General features: G+C 39.2%; 1 protein-coding gene across 3 annotated transcripts in view; it reads right to left on the reverse strand.

Annotated features, from left to right (window-relative positions):
* smurf2 (SMAD specific E3 ubiquitin protein ligase 2) overlaps window positions 1-25,451 on the reverse strand; it is a 218,587-nt gene that overhangs the window by 134,267 nt on the left and 58,869 nt on the right. The window lies entirely within an intron of this gene.

Here is a 25,451-nt window from a genome sequence, read left to right on the forward strand (position 1 = left end):
TCAGCCCAAGCCTGAACGCTGCATTCAGACATGGACTGTTTCATCATTTGCAGTACTACAAATGGAAATGAACCCCATACAATCATCAGTGAACATCCCCACTTCTGATGTTAGGATGAAGGGAAAATCATTGATGAAGCAGCTAAAGACAACTGGTATCACAAAAACAGCAAAACACATTTTTATAAAATCTTTAACGTAGAAAATATAACAACACTTCACAGAAATAAAGAATAAATAAAAGGCATAAAAGAACATATACTAGATCATTGTGGGAATGTTGACAGATGACAGAAATCTTGGTCAATATGGCAGGTTGAAAAGTATTTTTTGAAGGCAGAGAAAGTTGAGGGATGGGTTTAGAGAGTGAATTCCAGATATTACGTCAATAGTGAGGGAAGGGGGAATGCATTTGGTCGGGCAGCAAGAGTACAAGGCTGATGTAGGTTGAAAATATAGGGTAGGTGCAAGGTGTTGGAAATTCAATTCATTTTTTTAAAAAAAATACGTTCTTAGAATGTGAGTGACCATGCCAATACCAACAATTATTGCCCATCCCTAGTTGACCTGAAAAGATCATGGGCCTTCTACTTGACCCAACAAATTATTCCATTTGGTGTTTGGATACACTAGATTGTTTTGCTAAACCACTTCAGGGGGCAGTTAAGAGTCAACCACATTGGTGTGGGATTGGAATAACATAGGAAAGACTATGTAAAACAGGTTTCCTTCCCTGAACGACGTCAATCAATTGGGTTTTAACAACAAACAGCAGCTTTTTTGTCACTTTTACTGATAGCTTTTCACTTCCAAATATTTTTTTAAAAACAAATTAAAATTCTTCAGTGGATTTGAACTCACTTTCTCTAGCCCAGATTTCTGGATTATCAACAACATAACCACGACACTACTGTAACCACACTGAAAATATCTGAAGACAAGGGCAAAATTATAAATTAAAAGCATTAGAGGACAGAAAACCACTGTAGATCAGGGGCAGTGATGAGCAAATGGGATTTAATGCAAGATGGGGTGCTGGGCAAGGAAGGAGTCTTCGGGTGACAAAGCCATTAACTAGGAATTGAGTAACAGTGGGGCAATGGTAGGCCTGAGGCAGGCAACTGGACAAGAAAACATAGTTCCTATCACCACTGGTACCTCAATTAGTCACATAAGTTTGAAAGAAATTTTGACAACCAACAGGACACAATTAAAAAGAATGTTATATATAACAGTGAGTAAGCTTAAAAGTACTTCATTGGCTGTAAAGTTCTTTGGGACATCCGGAGGTCGTGAAAAGTGATATATAAATGCAATCAATCAATCTTTCTTTTATAACAAGCAATTTTAAACTTTGCTTGTATATGGCAAAAATAACAGACTCTCTTCAAATTTTTGTGTAACAGAATTTCCTTTTAACAATTAACACACCATCACATTCATAAAGTGACACTCTGATGACATACTTAATGACCCACATCTTCAAGGCTCCAGTAAGGTTCTTGGACATTCACCAGTTCATTAAAAACACAAAAGCCAAAGAAGTTATGATGTAAAATTTTATCTTTTAATAATAGGATTGCAATGGTATTTGATTAAAATTATTAAAACCTTACTTTATTTTGTGAACTTGGATAACAGCTGCACGCCTTTACTCTATCATATAATCAGACAACTTAAACAAGTCCCAGCTGTGGAAACACAATGATACACTGTACTAACGTGTGTAGTAATAATGAATGGCTGGCTACATTCTAATCTGAATAATGCTCTCAACTGCTCTTATTGCCAGATTCCCCTTCCCTCCTCCAGAGACTGACTGCATTCCAATTACACTTCTGACTGGAATGAAACTGTTTCAGACAAAAACACTAGTCTCCACTCTCCTAACAGCATACAGTAGTACATTATAAGCAGCATATTACTAAGCATTAGAGTTACACATTATGTAGTTGAATAATTAAAGATTGCAAGAGTTTTAACTGATAAAAAAACTACCAAAATACCTTTGCAACCTGCTGGATTGTGCACTCAGGAGGAGCACTATTTTAATGGTCTATTTTTAGGAAAAGTTTAAGCAGAAAATGGCCAGGCATTTGCATGGTTTCTTGATTAACGCTGATGGCTGTTCTTTTAAAAAGAAAAACAGTATGAATGGTATTTTAATTTCAAACACGTCAATTTCAATTAAATCAATCTCTGACAATGTCTGCGATTTTGCAAGTATTTTTCTAAAAATATTAATGTAATTTTTTATGAACGGAATAAAATCTAAAACAAAGTAGTTATTCCCTCCCTTGCCCCTAGCATAAAAAACTATTTCTGCAAACTGTACTGAAGTATTTCACATTACTGTGTTCAACTGAAAAGTACTGTTGCCCAGTTAAACATCTCAAATACACTTCACAGAGATAGATGCAATGTTATGTGGCCAGTGGTGTGGTAACAGGGTCTCCAACTCAATACTTTTCTTTGCATAAGCAAAGAATTATTTTTCTTTCCATGGGCTTACACCATCCGACAGTCCGGCCAAGCAGGAAACCTGCTCCTCTGTCTCTGCCAATGTTAGTTACTTTATAGCCAACTGCTTGCAAGTGCGCAAGAGCGGCCCATTTCAATATGTTCTCCTATTTTCCCTCCCTTCCTTTAGGGAAACTCCTGACTTCCATTTGGCACAACTGGTTGATCAGTTATTCAGGATGTCGAGAAACACAAAACCTTCACCCTGCACCCCAATGCAAAACCGTATCTCCCCAGTTTAGCACTTTAATGCCTAAAAGGCAAAAGGTTGAAAGAAAGGTAATCCAATGGAATACAGCATTGGAATATTGACACAGATGTGAGCCACAGCTCTCAATTCCCAAATTCAGTGCACTTCTAAATTAAACTAAACAATTAGGAGATTATGTGCATACAGCCCCATTGCTCCATAGGGCAGGGAGAGAAGTATTAGCAAGTCACCCAGAGTTTGTGCGGTTTCTAGCGGTAGAGGAAAAGGTTGCATACCTCCTCTTTGGATTGTGATTGGTTATGGCGTGGAGGGAACCTCAGTGGTTGTTTTAAATGGCAAACATATTTATAATACACTGCAAAAGTTAAACCACAAATGGACCACAGCAGGCAACGTGCCTGACAAGAGCAGAATTGTCTAGCCTGGCAGTTCTAATAACTTAGCCTGTCTTCTCTTATTCCCAAAACCAAAATTATGGGAACATTTCTTTTGAATGAACACATAACTAACAACAGCAGAATTTTTTAAAAAATTAAAATGACTAGAAATATATGAATTCCTAGGCAACAATATACCAATGCACATCTCGACAAATTTTTGATCTACAAGGCAGTCAAGGGTTATGGAGTTGAGGCCACAAACAAAATCAGCCATTATCTTAATGACAGAGTAGGGTTAAGGGGCCAAATGGCCCATTCCTGCTTCGATTTATGTTATGTTCACCTTCTACTATCCCAGTGGTAGCATAGTACAAAAATAATGGCATGATAATAATTGACTAATCATTGGAATCAATCTATATCAGACATTACTCCAAATAGATTGGGTTTAAAATTACAAAGGCATTCAGCTTCAAATCTTCTCTGTCTCATCAACTTGAGTGTACTGAAAATTAATGGGGGCAATATATTATAAGAATTCAAAACTAGACAATATCATGTAATTCCCAAAATACTACTGAAAACTTCAAGGATGCAGAGTGTGTGGGTGTAATAAGTACTTGAAACAATAAATCCCTCCCATCTTCATGATGCATTTTAAAAACAAATCTAAAAAAAGCTACAGAAGTATTAGCCAGCTCCACAGAGAATTCCACTGACTGCTATCCGTTTGCTGTTAGAAGAATCCTAGGTGTGATTTCTCTGCATAGAGAAATTTTTCCATGACTTTAATAGATACGTTGGATGCCTGACATTTTACTATTATTACTACAGAGCAGTAAAATGTGTAATCATATAATTTTTTTCCTAACACTGCATTCCTGAGTTCAAGCTAAGGGCTGGTGCATTAGAAAAGGGGACAGAGATTTGTAAACATAGCAAAGCTGAATGCCCAAAATGTCCCATAGAAAAAGCTCTGACCACATACAGAATGCCATTTACCAGCTTTATATAATTATATAGTCAATTTTTAACATTTATGTGTTTGAAGAACCAAGGTTTCTAGTGTTTAGTATATGTCCAATAAAATTGTTTCCTACTGGCCAAGGGCTGGCACTTTCTTTCAACAAAGCAGCTCATTTCTACCATATATACAGGATGAGTTCAGCCATTGTCTAATGCCCTGGAAGATTTCAAACTTGCACTAACTAGAACTGAAAGATGATCTGTTTCCCGCAATTCTGAGCACTTGTTCCCAGTCTAATTACAGTCAGTAAAAAGGCTGCCCTATTCCTTGGGCTACACACTGGCATTGGTTCAGAAGGACAGCAGCAGCATGACTTCCATGTTGTTAGTCTACTCTACCAAAACCTACAATGTCATTAAAAAAAAAGGCCCTAAAATATTCTCCTCCCTTTCACTCCTTCAGGATCATGCATCCAATGTTACCACTAAGCTTCACAGCCATGCAGCAACCTGAAAGTTCCCATACAGGATAAACACAGGACTTAGGAGCAAGAATAGGCCATTCAGTCCTTTGAGCCTTCTCCACCAGTCATAAGATTGTGGCTGCTGGTTGTGACCTAAAGATCAATTTCCTGCCTACCCTCTATAACTCTTGTCTATCAAAAATCTGTCTAACTCAGCCTTGTACGAATTCAATCACCCAGCCTCCATTGCCCTTTGGAGAAGAGAGTTCCGCAAACAACTCTCAGAAAAAAATTCTCCTCACCTCAGTCTTAAAAGGGAGATCTCTTATTTTTAAACTGTGCGCCTACTTCTAGTCTCGCCCACAAGAGGAAATATCCTCCCGGTATCAACCCTGTCATGTTCCCTCAGGAACTTATATGTTTCAATAAGGTCACCTCTCAATCTTCTAAGCTCTAATGGATATGGACCCAACCTGTTCAACTTTTCTTCAAAAGATAAGCCGCTCATCCCAGGAATGAGTCAAGTGAACCTTCTCTGACCTGCTTCTAACACAATTATATCCTTCCTCAAATAAGGAAACCAAAACTGTACACTACTCCAGATTTGGTCTCACCCTGTACAGCTCCAGTGAAACTTCACTACTTTTATATTCCATTCCTCCTGCAATAAATGCCAACATACCATTTGCCTTCCTAATCATTTGCTGCACCTGCATGATAGTCTTTTGAGATTCTTGTACCAGGACATCCAGATCCCTCTGAGCTCTGCAATATCTCTCCATTTAAATAGTATACTGCTTTTCTATTATTTCTGCCAAGTGGATAAGTTCATATTTTCCCATATTACACTCCATCTGCCAAACTTTTGTCCATTCACTTAACTTATCTATATCCCTTTGTAGACTCTTTCGATCCTCTTGACGACTTACTTTCCTACATATCTTGGTGCCATCAGCAAATTTACCATACATCAGTCCCTTCAACCAAGTCATTGGTATAGTTTGTAAATAGTTGAGGATCCAGCAATGATCCCTGTGGCACTCCACTAGTGACAGTTTGCCAGCCCAAAAAAGACCCATTTATCCCCACTCTCTTCTTATTAGCTAGCCGATCCTTTATCCATGCTAATATGCTATCCCATACACCATTTGCTCTCATTTTATGAACTTTTGATGTGCTTTTTGAAAATCTAAGTACACCCACATCTACGGGTTCCCCTTTATCCACCTTGCTTGTTACTTCCTTAAAAGAATGCTAATAAATAAGTTAAACATGATTTCCCTTTCACAAAACCATGTTGACTCTGCCCAATCCCATTATGATTTTCTAAGTATCCTGCCATAACCTCCTCAATAATGGATTGAAGCAATTTCTGTATGACAGATGTTTGACTAAGTGGCCTGTCAGTTCCTGCTTTCTGTCTCCCTCCCTTTATGAATAAAGGTGTTACATTTGCTATTTTCAAATCCGCTTCCAACCTTCTAGAATCTAAGGAATTTTGGAAGATTATAACTAATGCCTCTACCATCTCTGTAGTCCCTTCAAAGGCATTTGAGTACCAATCAACTCTGTAAGCTAACGCACATGCACTGCCATGCAGAAAAAAACTTGAAGGCTCCAAACACTTAAATAAATAGGCCGGGCACAAAAAAATTAGAGGGATGTCATTTGCAACCTGTGCCACACATCATTCTTTGATAAGCAAAGCAAGCTGAAGAGATAAGCACTAAAAGCGTAGAGCAGATCAACTCAGCCCAAGACATCCTGACTGGAAAATGGCAGTGAAGCTGCATTCTATAAACCCATGTTGCAACATTATGCATGCCACCAGCTCAAATGTGTGGCAGCAGGGTGGTTGTTGCTGGGCTAGTAATCCAGATGCCTAGAGTACATAAATTCAAATCCCACCATAGCAACTGGGGAACTTAAATTCAACTAATTAAGTAAATCTGGAATAAAATGCTAACATCAGGAAAAGGGGACCATGGAACTACCAGATTGTCATTAAAAACCCATTTGGTTCATTAATGACCTCTAGTGAAGGAAATCTGTGATCTTTACCTGGTGTGGTCCATATGCAATGGACCTGGAGACACAATGTGATTGACCCTTAACTACCCTTTCAAAGAGTCTAGTAAACCAGTCAGTTTTATCTAAGAAGTTTCACTGCCGCTTATTCCAGAACCATAAATACTAGCCTTAACCATATCCCGTAAATTAAAAATAACATGCCATCAGGTAGTTTTTGGTCCCAGCAAAATACAAAAATAATGATCCAGTAGTGCACAAAGTACCAAGTAGGTTAAATGGCATCACAGCCAAAATTCCCCAATCTCAGTACACCACTCTTAATTAAACACCAGAGGCATCTCCAAGGAAAAAAAGTCAGGGGAACTCTCAAATAATCTTGCAGACTGTTATGAGACATTGCGCATAGTGTGACATATGGGAAAAGGTCATGTATATCCTTTCATCTAGGAAAGGTAACAAAGTGTCAGGTTTGACTTAGTGGCAGCACTTCCTCATCAAAGTCATGCTAATTGGTTCAAGTTCTACTCCAAATTGAGCACATAATCTAAGCAGACACTTCAGTGCAGTACCAACAGAATGCTGTGCTATCTGAAGTGTCATTTTTCCTCTTAGGTGGGCATCAAAGATCTCAATACTATTTGAAGGGAAGGAGCAGAGTTTTCCCACTGTCAACACTTATCCCTGAAGCAGCACCGGATTAACAGATTATTTTGGTCATTTATCCCACTGGTACTTCTGGGGCTCACTGTGCACAAATTGGTTGCTATATTTCCATAAATTACAACAGTAACTATACCTAAAAAGCGCGTCAGTGACTATGATGCACTTTGGGATGTCCTGAGGTCATGAAAGGCACTACATATAAATGCACATCCTTTCTTTTTTGTAACACATGGAGATTGTAGGAGTAAGGAGTGTAAAACAAATAGTTATAAATATAACATAGCCTGGAATCATGATAAACTGATTAACCTCTTATTCTGAGTTCCAGGTCTCAGCCATGGTATTATGAGCAGGAATGAGTGGAAGCTTTCAGCTGAGAGAACAAGTCATCCCTGGTTGCTCTTGTGAGCCATTAAACATCAACAGAAATTCCTCCACTAGGTTTAGTTATGTCTTATGCTGCTTAGCAATAAATCCATGACATTCCCAGCTGAATTCTGTAATCCCAGAATTTAGATATCCAATGCTATACAATCTGCAGTATGCTTCATCAAGAATACAGGAAATACTGGATAAAGATTTTGTACCAATTTATGTCAAACTTGTCTTTTGTTCCAAGATAAGGAGTGGTTTAAGAAATTATCAAAGAGGCATGCCAGAAGCCTTTGATTAACACACAGCTTTGATACAGGTTTACAAATATAACCTGACATGCTGAAAATGGGGTTGCACACATTAATCCATTGCTGACTAATAATGCATACTGATTTAACATTAAACTGCAATTCAGGCTATTAAAACTGTTACATCACTCCCAATTCTTCGAGAGATTGTTGTCTGCATATAAAGGATAAATGTATAAGTGCACACTCACAGCCTTGTTGAAAGCAGCAAGACAATGAGAAAACATGGAAACTTTGTTGAAGCATAACAAAATCTTGCATTTATATAGCACCTTTATTGTAATAAACACAGTAGGTACTTGGAGGTAAGTCATTAGCATATAACATCTTTGATTTCAGCTGCATTGGTGTAGATTCAAGTGACCATGATGGAGAAAATGTTAGGGGTGGAGGAAGCAGATACTACTGTAATATAAAAGCAAAAAACTGCGGATGCTGGAAATCCAAAACAAAAACAAAAATACCTGGAAAAACTCAGCAGGTCTGGCAGCATCTGTGGAGAGGAGCACAGTTAATGTTTCGAGTCCTGCCAGACCTGCTGAATTTTTCCAGATACTATTGTGCTCAGTGTAAATCATTTTTCTGCAACTCAGCAAGTAGCTCAGTGGAGCATAAAGGTGGCTTGGGAGTTAGTAATCGGGGAAAATGGTTGAGGGCTAGATTAGATTTTTAAAAAATTCACACAAAATATTTGACGATTTCAAGGACATTGCGCTATTATAGTAAATATAGGAAAACTATCTTTACCTTTAGAGATAGAAAGAATAAATACAAATGAAAAATCTTCTGTGCCCTGTCACTCGAGAACCGTGGACTTGTTAAAAAATATTTTACATTTTTAATACAAGAGCACACCACTAATCCAAACTAGAGCTGGTTAATTAAATGAGATGCTGATGGCATATGAGGAGGAGCATTGTGAGCAACGATTCATGTTGGAAAGAAGAACAGTCATTTAAATACAACGTCCAAGTTTAATAGTTAGCAGTGGAAGCAGCAACTGAAATGTGGGGTCAGATTAGGAAAAGATTTGCCACTTAATATTGCAACCCTGGAAGAGTAGAGAATTGTGTTCTATCCTCCAGCAGCACTCTTCTGCCAATTTAGCCTACTAACAAGCTGTGTAATAGTCCCTGCTGCAAACTTCAGGATTTTCTATCTGGAGGACTTTGTTTGCCATGCAATCAGTTCTGGTGGGCTAATGTTAAATGCTGATTCCAGAAGGAATTTCATAGATATAAAGGGTTGACATTTACAGCTGACATACATTTTTACATAGTCTACAAAATAAACTAATCAAGCTGGCACGTGTCTGCCCCAACATTGAAAAAATACACTTCGCACAAAGTTAAACACCCTTAGTTGGATTACAGATCTGCTTGAACAGTCAGCATTTGGTTTAGTGACGTTCTATAGTGCTGCAGAAACCCATCTTAAAAGGACTTATTTTATATTGCATAGCTATTTTTCAGCCTGGAGGAAGGTTGAGAGTGGAGTTTCCTAGAGGTCAGTGTTGGGGCCGCTACTCTGTCTGATATCTATTAATTACCTAGGCCATGGTGGATAGGGTACAATATCAAAGTTTGCAGATGATACAAAACTTGGAAGCATTGTGAACTGTGAGGGGAATTATGCAGAACTTCAAAAAGGACAAAGACAAGTTGGTGGAATGGGTGGACAAGTGATGGATGAAATTCAAAGCAGAGAAAGGAAGTGATTCTTTTGGTAGGATGAACATGGAGACACAATATAAAATAAAGGGTACAAGTCTAAAGAGGGTGTAGAAGCAGAGGGATCTGGGTGTATATGTGCATAAATCATTAATAGTAGTAGGACAGGTTGAGAGAGTGTTTAATAAAGCATACAGTATCCTAGGCTTTATTAATTGGGGCATAGAGTACAAAAGCACGGAGGTTATGTTGAACTTGTATAAGACAGTAGTTCGGCCTCAGCTGGTGTACTGCATCCAGATCTGGATACCGCACTTTAAGAAAGATATGAAGACATTGGAGAGAGTGCAGAAAAGGTACACGACAATCATTGCAGGGATGAGGAATTTCAGTTACAAAGATAGAAAGGCGAAACTGGGCCTGTTTCCTTGAAGAGAAGGCAGAGGAGAATTGATAGAGGCTGAGATAGACAGATTTTTAATCAATAAGGGAAGCAAGGGTTATGGGGAAAAGGCAGGAAACTGGAGTTGAGGGTCATCAGATCAGCCATGATCTCATTGAATGGCGGAGCAGACTCAATGGGCCAAATGGCCTACTTCTGCTCCCACGTCTTATGGTCCAAAGTATTCAAAATCGCAAGGGGTATTGAGGATAGGAAGAAACTGATCCCACTCATGAAAGGATCAAGAATGAGAGGGCACAGATTTAAAGTAATTGGCAAAAAGCAAAGGCAACATGAGAAAAAACTTTTTCACACTAAGTGGCTAAGGAATGAATTGCACTGCCCGAGAGTGCAGTGGAGGCAACTTCAATCACAGTATTCAAAGGGAAATTGGACTCTAATGTGAAAAGGAAGAATGTGCAGGTTGGGGAATGGCACTGGTGAATTGCTTATTCGGACAGTGGTGCAGACACGATGAGTTGAATGGTCTCTTGCGCTGTAACAAATTTGCAATTCTAGTTTGAACAGAATCAGATCCCCCTCACATACATGGAATAGAATGTCTAATGGGGGACTAGTTTCACTGCATCGACTCAATAGCATAAGCCATTCCTCAGTCCTGTAAATATTACTCAAAAGCATTGTTCTCTTCAGCTGCACAAGACTGATGCCAATGGCACTGGCTCCCAATCATGGGCCTTGTGCAGTCAGCTGCAACTCAAAAGCTTGCTGGGATTTGCTACAGTTGGCATCCCATTAGAAAATATTATCACAGATATTTTAGTGATATGTCAAAGCAGCTTCCCCCTCCTCATTGCTACTGTTAAATTTCCTGAGTTTTTGTTAAAAATCAATGAAATATCTTAATTCCACACAAAGCAAGTTCCAGATCTTTTGCCAGACTCCTAGGATATTAAAGAAAGCCTTGCAATTATATACTACCTCATCACTTTCTTCCGAAACTGCTTCAAGTGCCTCACGTACAATCAATCACTTTGAAGTGAAGTCACTGTTCAACAACACTCAATTATCACCTCAAATTGTTCCCACTACTACCAACTTCATCCTAATGTTCAAGTTTAGAGGGCAAAATCTATACTTTTAATACTTCTGGGTGTAATTAGCAGTTCCAATGGACATAGCACGAAAATTTCACTTGACCATATTAAACTTTACTGAAATCCTAATTACCACATTGTTAAATTATGCAGCATTAACTGGATTTTTAAAACTAAGTCATGGCTGACTTTAAAAAGAGGCCTCCTATGGAATATATTGCAAATGATAATTTGTGGACTACTCAGCTTTAAACAAGGAATGCACTATACTTAGTAAATAGAACATTCCTTTTGTTGATTCCCCACACCCCCCAAAAATCACCAGCAACCTAGCCTGCCAACAGTTCAGTGTCAATTAGTCTACGGGAAATTAATTTTAATAGTCTTCAAAGTCCAGCAGTTGATGAAAACTTGACATCAAGTCATACTACTAAAGAACTTGTCATTTTTATGGTCATATGCAGCAGCTGATTAAATGCAAAAAACAGACAAAACTGCATCTGGTTGATTATGTTAGTACACATAATGATGTGTTAAATGTCTTCCATGGGTTCATTTACTACATCATCCCTTTAAATGTCACCTGTTCCGGAGATGATCATACATATTGTAAAGTTAACAGAGCTTCTCTATAAATAATGCACAAGTGTTTGCAATTTCAACTGCAAAAATATTGTAAATGACGAAACACTAGGTCCAAGGTAGTTCAGATTTTGTTAACTAAACTCAAATACCTCATCCAACATATTACATCACTGGTTTCCAAGAAAACTTTGGCCACTAATAATAGAAGGGCAGAGATCTGAAGACCTCACAGACATCCCAGAAATTGCCTGGCAGATCCCCCAGCATCCAGGAATCCCAGTTTCCAAACCTATGAATTACATTACTTAATGAATTGGATAGTAGCAGCCATCTGAACTGAAGCACTCAGATGCCTTTCATAGGCGCAATTCTAACTGGCATGAAAAACTGCTAAGAGTCACTATGACAAAGAGAAACAGCAATAAATTGAATGCAAAAATGTCAGTCAAGAGGCGGAGCTTGAAAAATAAATGGTTAGTGAGTGGGAGACAAGTAGGGAAACAGTTGCAAGGGAAAAATTTGGGGGAAAGATAAAGATTCTCCATGAATAGCTTTCAAGTTCAACAACAACAATTTACATTCACATATCACTTTAACTGTACAAATATATACCAAGGCTCTTCATAGAAGCGTAGTCAGACAAAGATGGATGTCAAGCCAAAGGACATATTGGAAAGGGTGAACAAAAGCTTGGTTAAAGATGTGTTTTTTAAAGGTTGTTGTGGGGATCTTAAAAGGAGTAGAGAGAAGTGGAAAGATAGAGATTGAAGGAATTCATTCCCGAGCATAGGGCTGAGATGCTCGAGAGCATACCTGACCAAAGATAGTGCAAAGGGAGCAGTGGGCTGTACAAGGGATCAGTGGAATGCAAAGTTCTGGGCAAGGGGGTGTTGTCCAGCTAGATGAGGTGACAAAGATAATTATGCTAAGACCATAAATGGATTTAAACATGAAAATTTTAAATGAGATGCTGAGCCAATGTACATCAGGAAAAACAAAATAAAAGGTGAATGGGGCTTGAAGCTGGATAGAAAATAGGAAGAAGTTTGGATCAGCTTAAGTTTATGGAGAGTGAAGAATGTGGGTGTTCACAATATTAATTTTAACAGCAGGGTAAAGAACTCTGCAAATAAGTATAAGTTCATTTGAAAGTGCATGCAGAGATATAACTGAAATTTACACTAGTGAGGATAAATGTGACACTGCCCGGCTTGAACCAATGCTTGCCTACTATTGACCTCAGTAGTTCATGGAGGCCTGCCTTCTTAGCTTGCCCCAGGCTTGATGCGGAGCAATGCCCTTCAAGCTATTTAACCACTTACCTGTCCCTAACAGAGATGCCTTTGGTCCCTCGTGGACTACAGTTAATTACCTAAGGTCAACAGTTACGTTAGATTTGTAACCTTAAAATATGCTAAAAATATAAAATGACACTTGTTTCAATTACTCTCAGGAATACCTAGTTTGGAACATTTTGTCGGATTTTAATGTCCGTAAGCAATGAAGATATATTTGATAGATCTAAACCAATCAGGCACCCATCCCAGGTGCTCAAGAAGACCAACAAGAAAACAAAAGGTAGCTTAGTAGCTTGGAGATGCCAGGTTGCTAATAGATACTCTATTATGGTAGACCCAACTTCCAATCCTTAGTTGCTATGTGCTCTGACCTGTATTTACAAGGGTGTGGGAGTGAGGGAGGCTGAGTGTCTTGGATGTCTTGTGGAGGAAATTAGATTGCCCTCTTCTCTTGTTATCCCATATGTTTCTGATAGCAAACCCAAGTTGCAATGAGCATCAACAGAAATCATCATGAGCCATAAGCACTGGCAACACAATGAGGATAACATGCAGGAAATGGAAAATAGAAATAGTTGTTGTTCCCAAGCATTTGGTTTGTCAAAGATTACTGTTGGTTCTTATTAAAATGGAGGGTTGGGAGGCTAGTTAGTTGTCTCTTGTCATAAGTACACAATCTACATCAGGATAAGTAAATTGTCACAGGCACCCAATGTTTATTTCCCTAAAAAAAAGAGGTGCTTAATTTACTGTAAAGACTACAAGGCTACTTTAAACAAAATAAATGAGGGAATATTTTGTTTTCTTTTCCTGGAAAAAAAAACGCAGCATGGATTATCATGATCTGGCACTGAGTCCAGTTGTCTCTGTTAATGTAGCCTATATGACTATGAGACATATCAAACTGGAGTCTGCTCACATTTTCCATGTCTAGACTACTGTTTAACACCATGTTGCATTTTTCACATCATTGTTCTACGGTAAACAAAGCACTTCCTTTTTTCTCCCTCCCACTTCCTCATTTCTCCCTCCCAATTCCTCTCAATGTTACATCATGCCAGAATTTTAAAATGCTGTAAGGTTCCCCGGACCACGGTTTTATGTTTTTGTATTTCCTAAACTTTTTCCCTTGATGGCTGAATGCCATTTAATATCAACTTACAGGGACTGCATATTATGACTGTTACAGCTGCAATAAAGTCAGTGAAAGGCTCAAATACAAAATAAGCAGCCAAAATATTCTTCATTCAACAGTGAAGACAAATGATTTCCACACCCATTTAAAAACTTACAACAGAACACATTGGAATGCTTGGTTTATATAATTGTTAATTAAAAGGAATGAATCGCTATTATACAGTATGTTGCATCTGGTAAAGGTATTTTCAACACTGTAACTTGCTAACATTCGACAGAACATCTACCATAGTCTGGACAACAAGTCTGTACACCAGTTAATCCAGCCAATAATGGAAATGAGGAACTGATACGCACCGCTTTTTGTAAGTCATAACAGAATCTTTTCTTGGTATTGGTCCTGTACTCAGGGTGGGGTGGGGAATGAACAAGTTTTAAAAAAAGACTCCTCTTAATCCTCTTGAAGAATTGGTCAGAAATGGTTCACACCCAAGCAGGCTACTACTCGTTTTTTTTTTACTCTGTTTGGCTGTAGGAGCAATCACAACAGAGCATGATCTTATCTGTTTCCGACAGATACAAGTTATTCAAAAAGGAATGGCTAGATAGTTACCATGAGTGGAAATTCTAATATTAACTTTTCTTCACCTCTTCCAGCCAGGGGACACGGAGCAACACACTAGTTGGGCTGAACAGTCTCCTCACCTGTACATTTCTTTGATAGTAAGTCATTGGACTGTCCCTTGTGAAAGGGAAATCATGCTTCATCAATTTATTTGAGTTCTTTGAAGGAGTAACACACACTGTGGATAAAGGAGAGCCTGTAGATGGTGTTGAACTTCAATTTCCAGAAGGCATTTGATAAGGTGCCGCATCAAAGGTTATTGCAGAAAATAAAAGCTCATGGTGTAGGGGGCAATGTATTAGCATGGATAGAAGATTGGCTGGCTGGCAGAAAACAGAGTATAAGCATAAACGAGATCTTTTCTGATTGGCAGGATGTGAAAAGTGGAGTACCACAGGGGTCTGCGCTGGGACCTCAACTTTTTACAATTTACATCAAAGACTTAGATGAGGGGAGTGAAGGCATGGTGGCTAAATTTGCAGATGACACAAAGATAGGTAGGAAAGTACGTTGTGAAGGAGACATAAGGAGTTTTCAGATGGATATAGATAGGTTGAGTGAGTGGGCAAAAATATGGCACATGGAGTATAATGTGGGAAAATGTGGAATCGTTCACTTTGGCAGGAAGAATAAAAAGGTAGAATATTACTTAAACAGAATTCCAAGCTGCAGAGGGATCTAGCTGCTCTAGTACATGAGTTACAAAAAAATTAGTATGCAGGTACTGCAAGTAATTAAGGCAGCTAATAGGATACTATCCCTTATTATGAGAGGAGCTGAACATAAAAGTCCAGATATTATGCTTCAGTTACATAGGGCATTAGTGAGACCACATCGCGAATAGTGTGTGCAGTTTTGGTCTCCTTATTTAAGGAAGGATGTAAATGTGTTCAGAGGAGATTTACTAGATTGATACCTGGAATAAGCAGATTGTCTTATGAGGAAAGGCTAAACAGACTAGGCTCATTTCCAATAGAGTTAAGAGTGAGGGGTGACTTGATTGAAGTATATAAGATCTTGAACGGTATTGACAAAGTGGACTTGGAAAAGACGTTTCCTCTTGTGGGTAAGTCTAAAACTAGGGTGTACTGTTTTAAAATTAGGGGTTTCCCTTTTAGGACAGAGGAAAGTTTTTTTCACAGACAGTTGTGCAACTTTGGAACACTGCCTCCAAAGACAGTGGAGGAGGGGTCATTTAATATTTTTAAGGTGGAGGTGGATAGGTTCCTGTTAGGCAAAGGAATCAAAGGTTATCAGGGGTAGATGGGAATGTGGACTTCAAAACACAAACAGATCAGCCATGACCTTAATGAATGGCAGTTCAGGCTCGAGGGGCCAAATGTTTCATATGCTCGCTCAAACACCATTAAAATACCATTAACGCTTTCTGTTAAAACAAAACAAGCCTATTGTATATGCATACTGTAGGAGAGGGAATGCAGCAGCTGTTTGTATAATTTCATGGAATTACCTGTTCAACTATTGCCATTTTCTGTGGGTTTATACTCAGTAAGTTCACACTGCAGGGGCATACTCTCAGAGATGACTTCTAAACTTCATTGAAACTTATAAGATCTTGGGAGAGTTTGACAGAGTAAGAAAGGCAGTTTTCCCTGGCTGGAGAATTTTGAAGTCGGAGGCATCGCCTCAGGACAAGGGATCAGTCATTTAGGACCAAAGTGAGAAGAAATTTCTTCCAAAGGCTGAGAATCTTTGGAATTCTCTACCCCAGAATTCTATGGATGCTCAGTCATTGAGTATATTTAAGGTTGAGATCAACAGATTTTTGGACTCCAAAGGAATCAAGGGATATGGGGATCGGGCAGGAAACTGGATTTGAGGTCCAAAATGAGCCATGCTTTTATTGAATGGTGGAAGGGGCTTAAGGGGTAGTATAACTTTGGCTGGCTCCTATTTCTTAAGTTCTTATTGCGCAACACAATACAGAGGAGGATTTTTTGAATTACTAAGTATAATTGTAGCCTCATCCCTTTGAGATCAATGTAAAACAAAGAAGTTACATTGAGATTTCCACCTTCTTACTTGCAACCCAATAGCCATACAAATTACTATATGCACTAGATGCAAAATTATAAAATCATAGGTCATTGCAACATGAGGCTTGATCACTGACATCAGGAAATTCTGTATTATCAACCATTATGCTGATCTGAGGTCATCCCAATTTCAAGCCAGAAAAGACCAAAACAAAAATTGCAGTAAAGGTTCTAAGAGACCACTTACACTTGAAGATGATGATTTGTCTCCAGAGGCCAAGAGCAAAACTACCCTGAGACACAGCATTCTATGACTCCAGAAGCATATACATAGCTATATCCAAAGATAATTATCAATAGTTTTTAAAATCAATCCTTGCATCCAGTACAATTCAAAATATGTTACAAGATGATACATTCTTCTTTATGGCACTATTAAGTCAACAATGTGCATTTATATAACACTTAACATAATAAAACGTCCAACGTAGCTTCACGGGAGCATTATAAAGCAAAATTTGACCCCAAACCATGTAAGGCAATATTAGGGCAGATGGCCAAAAGCTCAGTCAAAGAGGTAGATTTTAAGGAGCATCGTAATGGAGCAAAGTGACATTGAGAGGCGAAGAAGTTTACAGAGGGAATTCCAAAGCTTAGGTCGTAGGTGTCTGAAGGTAGTCAGTGACCAATGATGGAGCAATTAAAATTTGGGGTGCTCAAGAAGCCTAAATTAGAGGATCCAGGATATCTTGGAGAGTCATGAAACTGCGTAGATTACAGAGATAGGGAGGAGTGAGGTCATGGAGGAATTTCAGAACAAGGATGAGAACTTTAAAAGTCATGATGCACAGTGATCCCATAAACAATGTTTGTGAATGCCTACACCCATAAAATGTGTATAATTATACTTTAAATATGCAATGATCTAATTAAATATATGTGAATGTATCCTTAATCATACAATGGTTTCATGAACTAGGTGAACGTGCACCAATCCGCTTGAAAACTCAATGAAGTTTCCTTGAAGACCTAAATAAAATAAATACAATTTTACCTGAGTTTCTAAATTCTAGTTTTGATTAAATTTTATGCAGCACTTAACTGCAGGAGTTAGAAAGAAGAAAAAAGATACAGCTTGCATTTATAAAGTGCCTTTCATAATCTCATGATGTCCCAAGGCACTTTACAACTAATAAAATTCTTTTAAAGCTAGTCATTGTTTTGTATGGAACTGCATTGTGCGCAGTGAAGTCCCACAACAATAATGAGATAAAAGATTGGCTAATAATTAAATATTGATCAGGAAACTGGGGGAAATTTCTCTGGTGTTCGCTGAATAGTGCCATGGGCCTTTTTTTACGTCCACTTCAGAGGGGCAGAGCCACGGTTTTAACACCTCATTCAAAAGCGGGCACTTCCAACACTGCAGATCTTCTGAATTTACTGAAGTGTCACCCTAGGTTATATGTCCAAATCTCAGAAAAGAGGCTTGAAAGCACAACTTCTGACCATTAAGCCAAAGTGAGTGTATCTACACCAAATGGACTGCAGCAGTTCAAGAAAGCAGCTAACCACCATCTTTTCAAGGGTAATTAGGGAAGGAAAATAAATGCTGGCCTAGCCAGTGACGCTCACATTCCATGAATGAATAGGAAAAAGTTCAGAGCATCCTCTTACTCAGATACAACTAGAGACTTCAGTCTATCCACCTTCAAATATAAATGATTTTTTAAATAAAGATACTGCAAATATACAAATCATTGCAGTAACTTGTCTATATTTAGAAGCAACCAGGAATGTCAACTAAAGTATTCAAAAGTTTCACACTTCAAACATTCCAAGAAAACAAAGTGCAATTATTGTTCTCTGCTCCCAAAAGCTGAACATCGTGCTTAATCCTTGGTCTAGCATGTTTTTGCTAACATGAATACCAGAAGAATTTTTTTAAAAATAGGCAGTTGCCAGTAAATGATTTTACAGGTTAAAAAAAAAGGAAATATTCCATATGGAAGAGGAAGCAACAATTGCATTAAATAAATTTTTAAAAAACTTATTGTATTTTTTTTCCCCCACATGAAGGCACCATGAAATAGTACCAGCATCCCTGGTCATTCTTCCTCAGGAGGTAATGTGAAACTTTGGTTTTCAAGAAGAAATCAACACCTTTGGGGATTATTTTCAATATTCTCCCATCCAATTTTACATTTATTTTTTTAATCATTGACTTACCTCAAAGGTTGCAGGAGATGGCAAATTTAGTAATGTTCTTTACTTCCAAAAGTAACCTGCTATTGCAGATTTCCTTTCACTCAAGCATTTAAGTTATACATGTGGCCCCCATGCATGACAGAATGACCTGATTCACGAGCGCTTTAATGGCCTGAATTCATCTGGATGCTGAAGTGAAGACACCCAAGCTTGAAAACATAAGGAATTTTCCATGCTTAAGGTGCCTTTGGCTAGTAGTCCAGGCTGATCAAAAAAAAAGCTCAATTTTTATGAAGGAAAGGGGGTTTCTCAGACTCATGCAGAATACCCTGGATTAACTGTCTGGGGGATATGTGGAGAGACCCTGTCATGGCGTGTTTTTTGGAGGGAAAACAGATTACTATGCTGATTACCCAAACTAAAGAGATATATTCTGAGTCAAAACAATGGAGGAATATTTTTAATACCTGTTGTGGTTTCTTGCTCCTCTAAGTATTAGTTAAACTTTTGCATAAGAAGTTTCAAGTTTCCTCCTCCTTGTTTTTGCACAGACAATTATTGTGAGCGGTATGAAGCAGAATATTTATTGGCACGAGGCCTTACTAATGGAATAAATATCATATTCCAAATAAAATATGCTGCAATAAACAGGGCACTACTACATTAGCCCACTTTGATCCAAAAAGAAACAGAAGAGGGTACTTTCTAAAAAGTGAAAAGCCAAAAAGCTGTGGTGATCCAAAGAGACTTATTGGCCTATATCCACTGATTAGAATGTCACATAGGTCCAGAAAATAAGCAGAACATCTGGTGGAATCATTAGATCATAAGAAATAAGATCAGGAATAGGCCATTCAGTCCATCGAGCCTTCTCTGTCATTTGATAAGATCATTGCTGATCTGATTATGGCCTAAACTCCACTTTTCTGCCTGACCCCCTTAACTCTTGACTCCTTTGTCTATCAAAAATCTGAACAACTCAGTCTTGAAAATATTCAATGACCCAACCTCCACTGCTCTCTGAGGGAGATAATTCCAAAGACTAACAGCCCTCAGAAGAAATTCCGCCTCTTCGCCATCTTAAATGGGAGGCCCTTTATTTTTAAAGTGGAGTACTATATCTGCAGGACGAGAGTACAAGGGGTAGGAACTATGCTATAGCTAGAACAAACCCTGGTTAGACCACAGCTATAGTACTGTGTTCAGATTTGGACACCACACCTTAGGAAGGATATACTGGTCTTGGAGGAGTGCAGCGTAGATTTATCTGAATGAGACCTGAGCTCCAAGGGTTAAATCAGGAGGAGAAATTACATAAATTAGGATTGTATTCACAGGAATTAAGATTAAGGGGGATTTCATCAAAGTTTAAGCTATTAATGAGGACCAATCTGAAAAACAGAGAAATTATTTCCACTGGTTGGGGGAGCCTAGGTCAAGGAGACATAACCCAAAAATCAGAGCCAGGTCTTTCTGAAGGAGATAACTGAAGAGATAGTGGATGCATTAGTGGTGATCTTTCAAGAATCAGAGTCAGGGAGGGTCCCAGAGGACTGGAAAATTGCTAATGTAACCCCCCTGTTTAAGAAGGGAGTGAGGCAAAAGACGGGAAATTACAGGCCGATTAGCCTGACCTCGGTCGTTGGTAAGATTTTAGAGTCCATTATTAAGGATGAGATTTCAGAATACTTGGAAGTGCATGGTAAAATAAGGCAAAGTCAGAATGGTTTCATCAAGGGAGGTCATGCCTAACAAATCTGTTAGAATTCTTTGAGGAGGTAACGAGTAGGTTAGACAAAGGAGAGCCTATGGATGTTATCTACTCAGACTTCCAGAAGGCCTTTGACAAGGTGCCGCACAGGAGGCTGCTCAGTAAGATAAGAGCCCATGGTGTTAGAGACAAGGTACTAGCATGGATAGAAGATTGGTTGTCTGGCAGGAGGCAGAGAGTGGGGATAAGGGGGTCCTTCTCAGGATGGCGGCCAGTGACTAGTGGAGTTCCGCAGGGGTCAGCGTTGGGACCACAACTTTTCACTTTATACATTAATTATCTAGATGAAGGAACTGAGGGCAGTCTGGCTAAGTTTGCAGATGGTACAAAGATAGGTGGAGGGACAGGTAGTATTGAGGAGGCGGGGAGGCTGCAGAAGGATTTGGACAGGTTAGGAGAATGGGCAAAGAAGTGGCAGATGGAATACAATGTGGGGAAGTGTGAGGTCATGCACTTTGGTAGGAAGAATAGAGACATAGACTGTTTTCTAAATGGGGAGAGAATTCAGAAATCTGGAGTGCAAAGGGACTAGTCCAGGATTCTCTTAAGGTTAACTTGCAGGTTGAGTCGGTAGTTAGGAAGGCAAATGAAATGTTGGCATTTATTTCGAGAGGACTAGAATATAAAAGCAAGGATGTGCTGCTGAGGCTTTATAAGGCTCTAGTCAGACCACATTTAGAATATTGTGAACAATTTTGGGCCCCGTATCTCAGGAAGGATGTGCAGGCCCTGGAGAGGGTCCAGAGGAGGTTCATGAGAACGATCCCAGGAATGAAAGGCTTAACATATGAGGAACGCTTGAGGACCCTGGGTCTATACTCGATAAAGTTTAGAAGGATGAGGGGGGATCTGATTGGAACTTACAGAATACTGAAAGGCCTGGAGAGAGTGGACGTGGGGAAGATATTTCCATTAGTAGGAGAGACTAGAACCCGAGGGCACAGCCTCAGAGTAAAGGGAAGACCTTTTAGAACAGAGATGAGGAGAAACTTCTTTAGCCAGAGTGGTGAATCTATGGAATTCATTGCCACAGAAGGCTGTGGAGGCCAAGTCATTGAGTGTATTTAAGACCGAGATAGATAGGTTCTTGATTGGTATGGGGATCAAAGATTACGGGAGAAGGCAGGAGAATGGGGTTGAGAAACTTATCAGCCATGATTGAATGGTGGAGCAGACTCTCTGGGCTGAATGGCCTAATTTCTGCTCCTATGTCTTATGGTCATCAACAGTGAAGTTAGGAAACACTTCTACATGCAAAGAGTGGTAGAAGTTTGGATCACTCTTTACAAACAGCATTGATGCTAGGTCAATTGTTAGTTTTAAAATCAGAAATTGATAGATCTCTGTAAAAGCATATGGAGTTAGATCATAGATTGCCATCATCCACTTGAATGGCAGAAAAGGGTCAAGGAGCTAGACAAGCACACACTTGCAATTCGTGCTCATTAGCTGTTCCCGGAAAATGAAGAGGAAGCTCATGCATATAGAGTCATAACAGCACAGAGGTTGCCATTCAGCCTTTTGAGTCCATGCCAACTCTTTCAGTCAATCCCATTTCCTCGTTCAATCCACACTGCCCTGCAAGTTTATTTCCAACATGCACCTCGCCAATTTCCTTTTGAAACCATTGATCATCTCTGCTTCCAGCTCATTACCACACGCTTAGAAAAAGTTCTTCCACACATTCCTCCTGCATATCTCTTGCCTAAAACCTTAAATCTGTGTCACTTAACCCTTGTACCAGCTAATAAGAACAGTTTTTCTTTGTTGACCTTATCTAAACCAGTTATAACCTCATACCCTTTTACCAAATTACCCTTCAATCCCTTTTGCTCCAAAGAGAACAATCCCAGTTTCTCTAACCTAAGCCTGTAGCTAAAACTTCTCCCACCTGGAACCATTCCAGTAAATCTCCTCTGCAGCAACTCAAGGATCCTCACATCCTTTCTAAAGTACGGTGATGAGACTTGGACTCAATACTCCAGTTGTGGCCTAACCAAAGCTTTACAAAGCTTCAGTATCACTTCCCTGCTTTTCAATAACTCTATTTATGAAGCCCAAGATCCCATATGCTTTTCTCACGACTCCCTCAATTTGTCCTGCCACCTTCAAAGGTCTATGCATATGAATCCAGAGGTCCCTCTTACCCTGCACATTTTTTAGAACTGTGTCATTAAGTATACATTGCCTTTCTCTATCCCTTCTCTCAAAACACATCACCTCACATCACCTCTATTTGCTACTTGTCTGCCCAATTCTGCTAGCCTATCAATAACATGTTGCAATTGATTGGCATCTTTGACTTTGGATGCATTTTTCACAGAAAATTCTCCCATGAAAAATATATGGAAGTCATGAATTCACCCAGGTATAACATTCCTTTTTTAAAAAATATTTTAACCAACTTTCTATCATTGAGTGCTGGGTTATTATTGGGTATTGGCTGAGCAGATATTCATGGCCTGTACGCCACCTTGGCAGCCAATTCTCAAATATGGGCCAGGACTGCAATGACCAGTAGGGTATTATTACAGGTCTAGTTTCTGACCTGCTACAATGTCCACACACATTAACTTCCAGCAAGGGTCATTACTTATAAAAACAAAAAAACTGCGGATGCTGGAAGTCCAAAACAAAAACAGAATTACCTGGAAAAACTCAGCAGGTCTGGCAGCATCGGCGGAGAAGAAAAGAGTTGACGTTTCGAGTCCTCATGACCCTTCGACAGAACTTGAGTTCGAGTCCAGGTTATTTCAGCTCTTTCCTGGACTCGAACTCAAGTTCTGTCGAAGGGTCATGAGGACTCGAAACGTCAACTCTTTTCTTCTCCGCCGATGCTGCCAGACCTGCTGAGTTTTTTCAAGGGTCATTACTTGTCAACCAACAGTGGGAATCCCAATAAATTTCCTTCTCCCTATTTCAGGGCACTGAAGTCAAGTGTAGTGCACTCTTCAGCTGAAATCAGCTAATTTATCACAGATCATGGATTAAACTTGTGTCTTCCTGGTCTGTGTGGCCCAACGCCCAACAAGATAATCTTATTCAGCCAATAGAATCACAATCATTACAGCACAGAAAGAGGCCATCTGGCCTGTCATGTCAATGCAGGCTTTCCATAAGGCTAATTTACCGGGTGCCACTCCCCTGACTTCACCCCATAGCCCTCCAGATTCTTCCTTTTCAGATAACGAGTCATTTTACTCTTCAATGTCTCGAATAAGTCTGCCTCCACCACAAGCTCAAGCAGCACATTCTAGATCCTAACCACTCGCTGCATGAAAAAACTTGTCTATGTCACCATTGCTTCTTTTGCAATTACCTGAAATCTATGCCCTCTTGTTCCAATCCTTTCACCAATGGAGATGTTTTGTCCTCATCTACTTTGTCCAGGCCCCCTCTTGATTTTGAGTACCTCTGCCAAATCTCGTCTCAATCTTCACTTCTCCCAGGAAATCAGTCCCAACTTTTCCAACCAATCTACATAACTGAAGTTCCTCATCCCTGGGACCATTCTCGTGAATGCACTCCTGTCTAATGCATTCAAATCTTTCCTAAACTGTGGCATTCAGAACTGCATGTGGTGCTCCAGTTGAGGCCAAACCAGTGTTCTATACAAGTTTAACATAACCTCCTTGCTTTTATTGGCTCATAAGGATGGTCGTATGAACTCGATAAGTTAACTCCATTTCTCTCTCCAGAGAGGGTGCCAAACCTGAATTTTTCCAGCATTTTCATTTTTTATTTCAGATTTCCAGCATCCGCAGTGCTTTGCTTTTATCTCCTTGCTTTTATACTCAATATCCCTATTAATAAAGCCAAGGATCCTATATGGTTTATTAATCTCTCAACCTATCCTGCCACCTTCAATGATTTAGGCACATATACAACCAGGTCTCTCTGCTCCTACAACCCCTTTAGAATGGTTTTAGAATTATTTTTTAATTTAATAATTTAGGATTAGCAGAGTCCTCTTTCATTTTTATTATTTTTTAATAATTTTTACAATTTTAGTTTTCATAATCTACCCATAGCTTGGAGCTTTCCTCAAATCAACCCTCACTTTATATTAATAACTTTAAAAACTCAGCTCCACTGACCAACCATAATCAGTGAAGATCATGCCAAACAATTTATATTATTCAGCAAAATTAAAACAAGCAAAGTTGATCCATTAATTCAGTGAGGGACAAAGACCAGGAAGGTCCCAGGTTTGATATACAGCCGTTGCCGAAATGGCTAACTTCAGCCCAGACATAACAATAGGCCTTAGTATCCCTGGATAAAGGAGGGAACTGCTCCTGTACAATATGTAACAATTGCTGGAGGTAGCTACATGTGGGTAATAACAGACTCCAATGTAATATTTTTATGATTGAATAACCTTCCGATATTCATAGTTGGGGCTCATGTAGGATTACAGGGTATTTGAGGAGGAGTAGGCCCATCAACCCATTAAGCCTACTCCAACATTCAACAAGATCATGGCTGACCTGACTGAAGCCTTAACTCCATTTTCTGGTCTGAGCCCCATAACTCTGCTGTTTTACAGTTCCAACTCTTTTACTTCGACTCTATAAACAAACAGGGGTAACCTTCTGAACTGCCACTTTCTTTTAGGTGTTCTGGCCATCCCAAAAGCCCAGCATTTTAGTTACCCTACCTTCACAGCAACAATCTTCCCAGAACTAAACATTATCTCAAAAATATTAACATGAACCATAAACTAGATATTCATCACAACA

The sequence above is a fragment of the Carcharodon carcharias genome, chromosome 22 (genome assembly GCF_017639515.1).
Source record: "Carcharodon carcharias isolate sCarCar2 chromosome 22, sCarCar2.pri, whole genome shotgun sequence".
In the NCBI taxonomy this organism is placed as follows: domain Eukaryota; kingdom Metazoa; phylum Chordata; class Chondrichthyes; order Lamniformes; family Lamnidae; genus Carcharodon; species Carcharodon carcharias.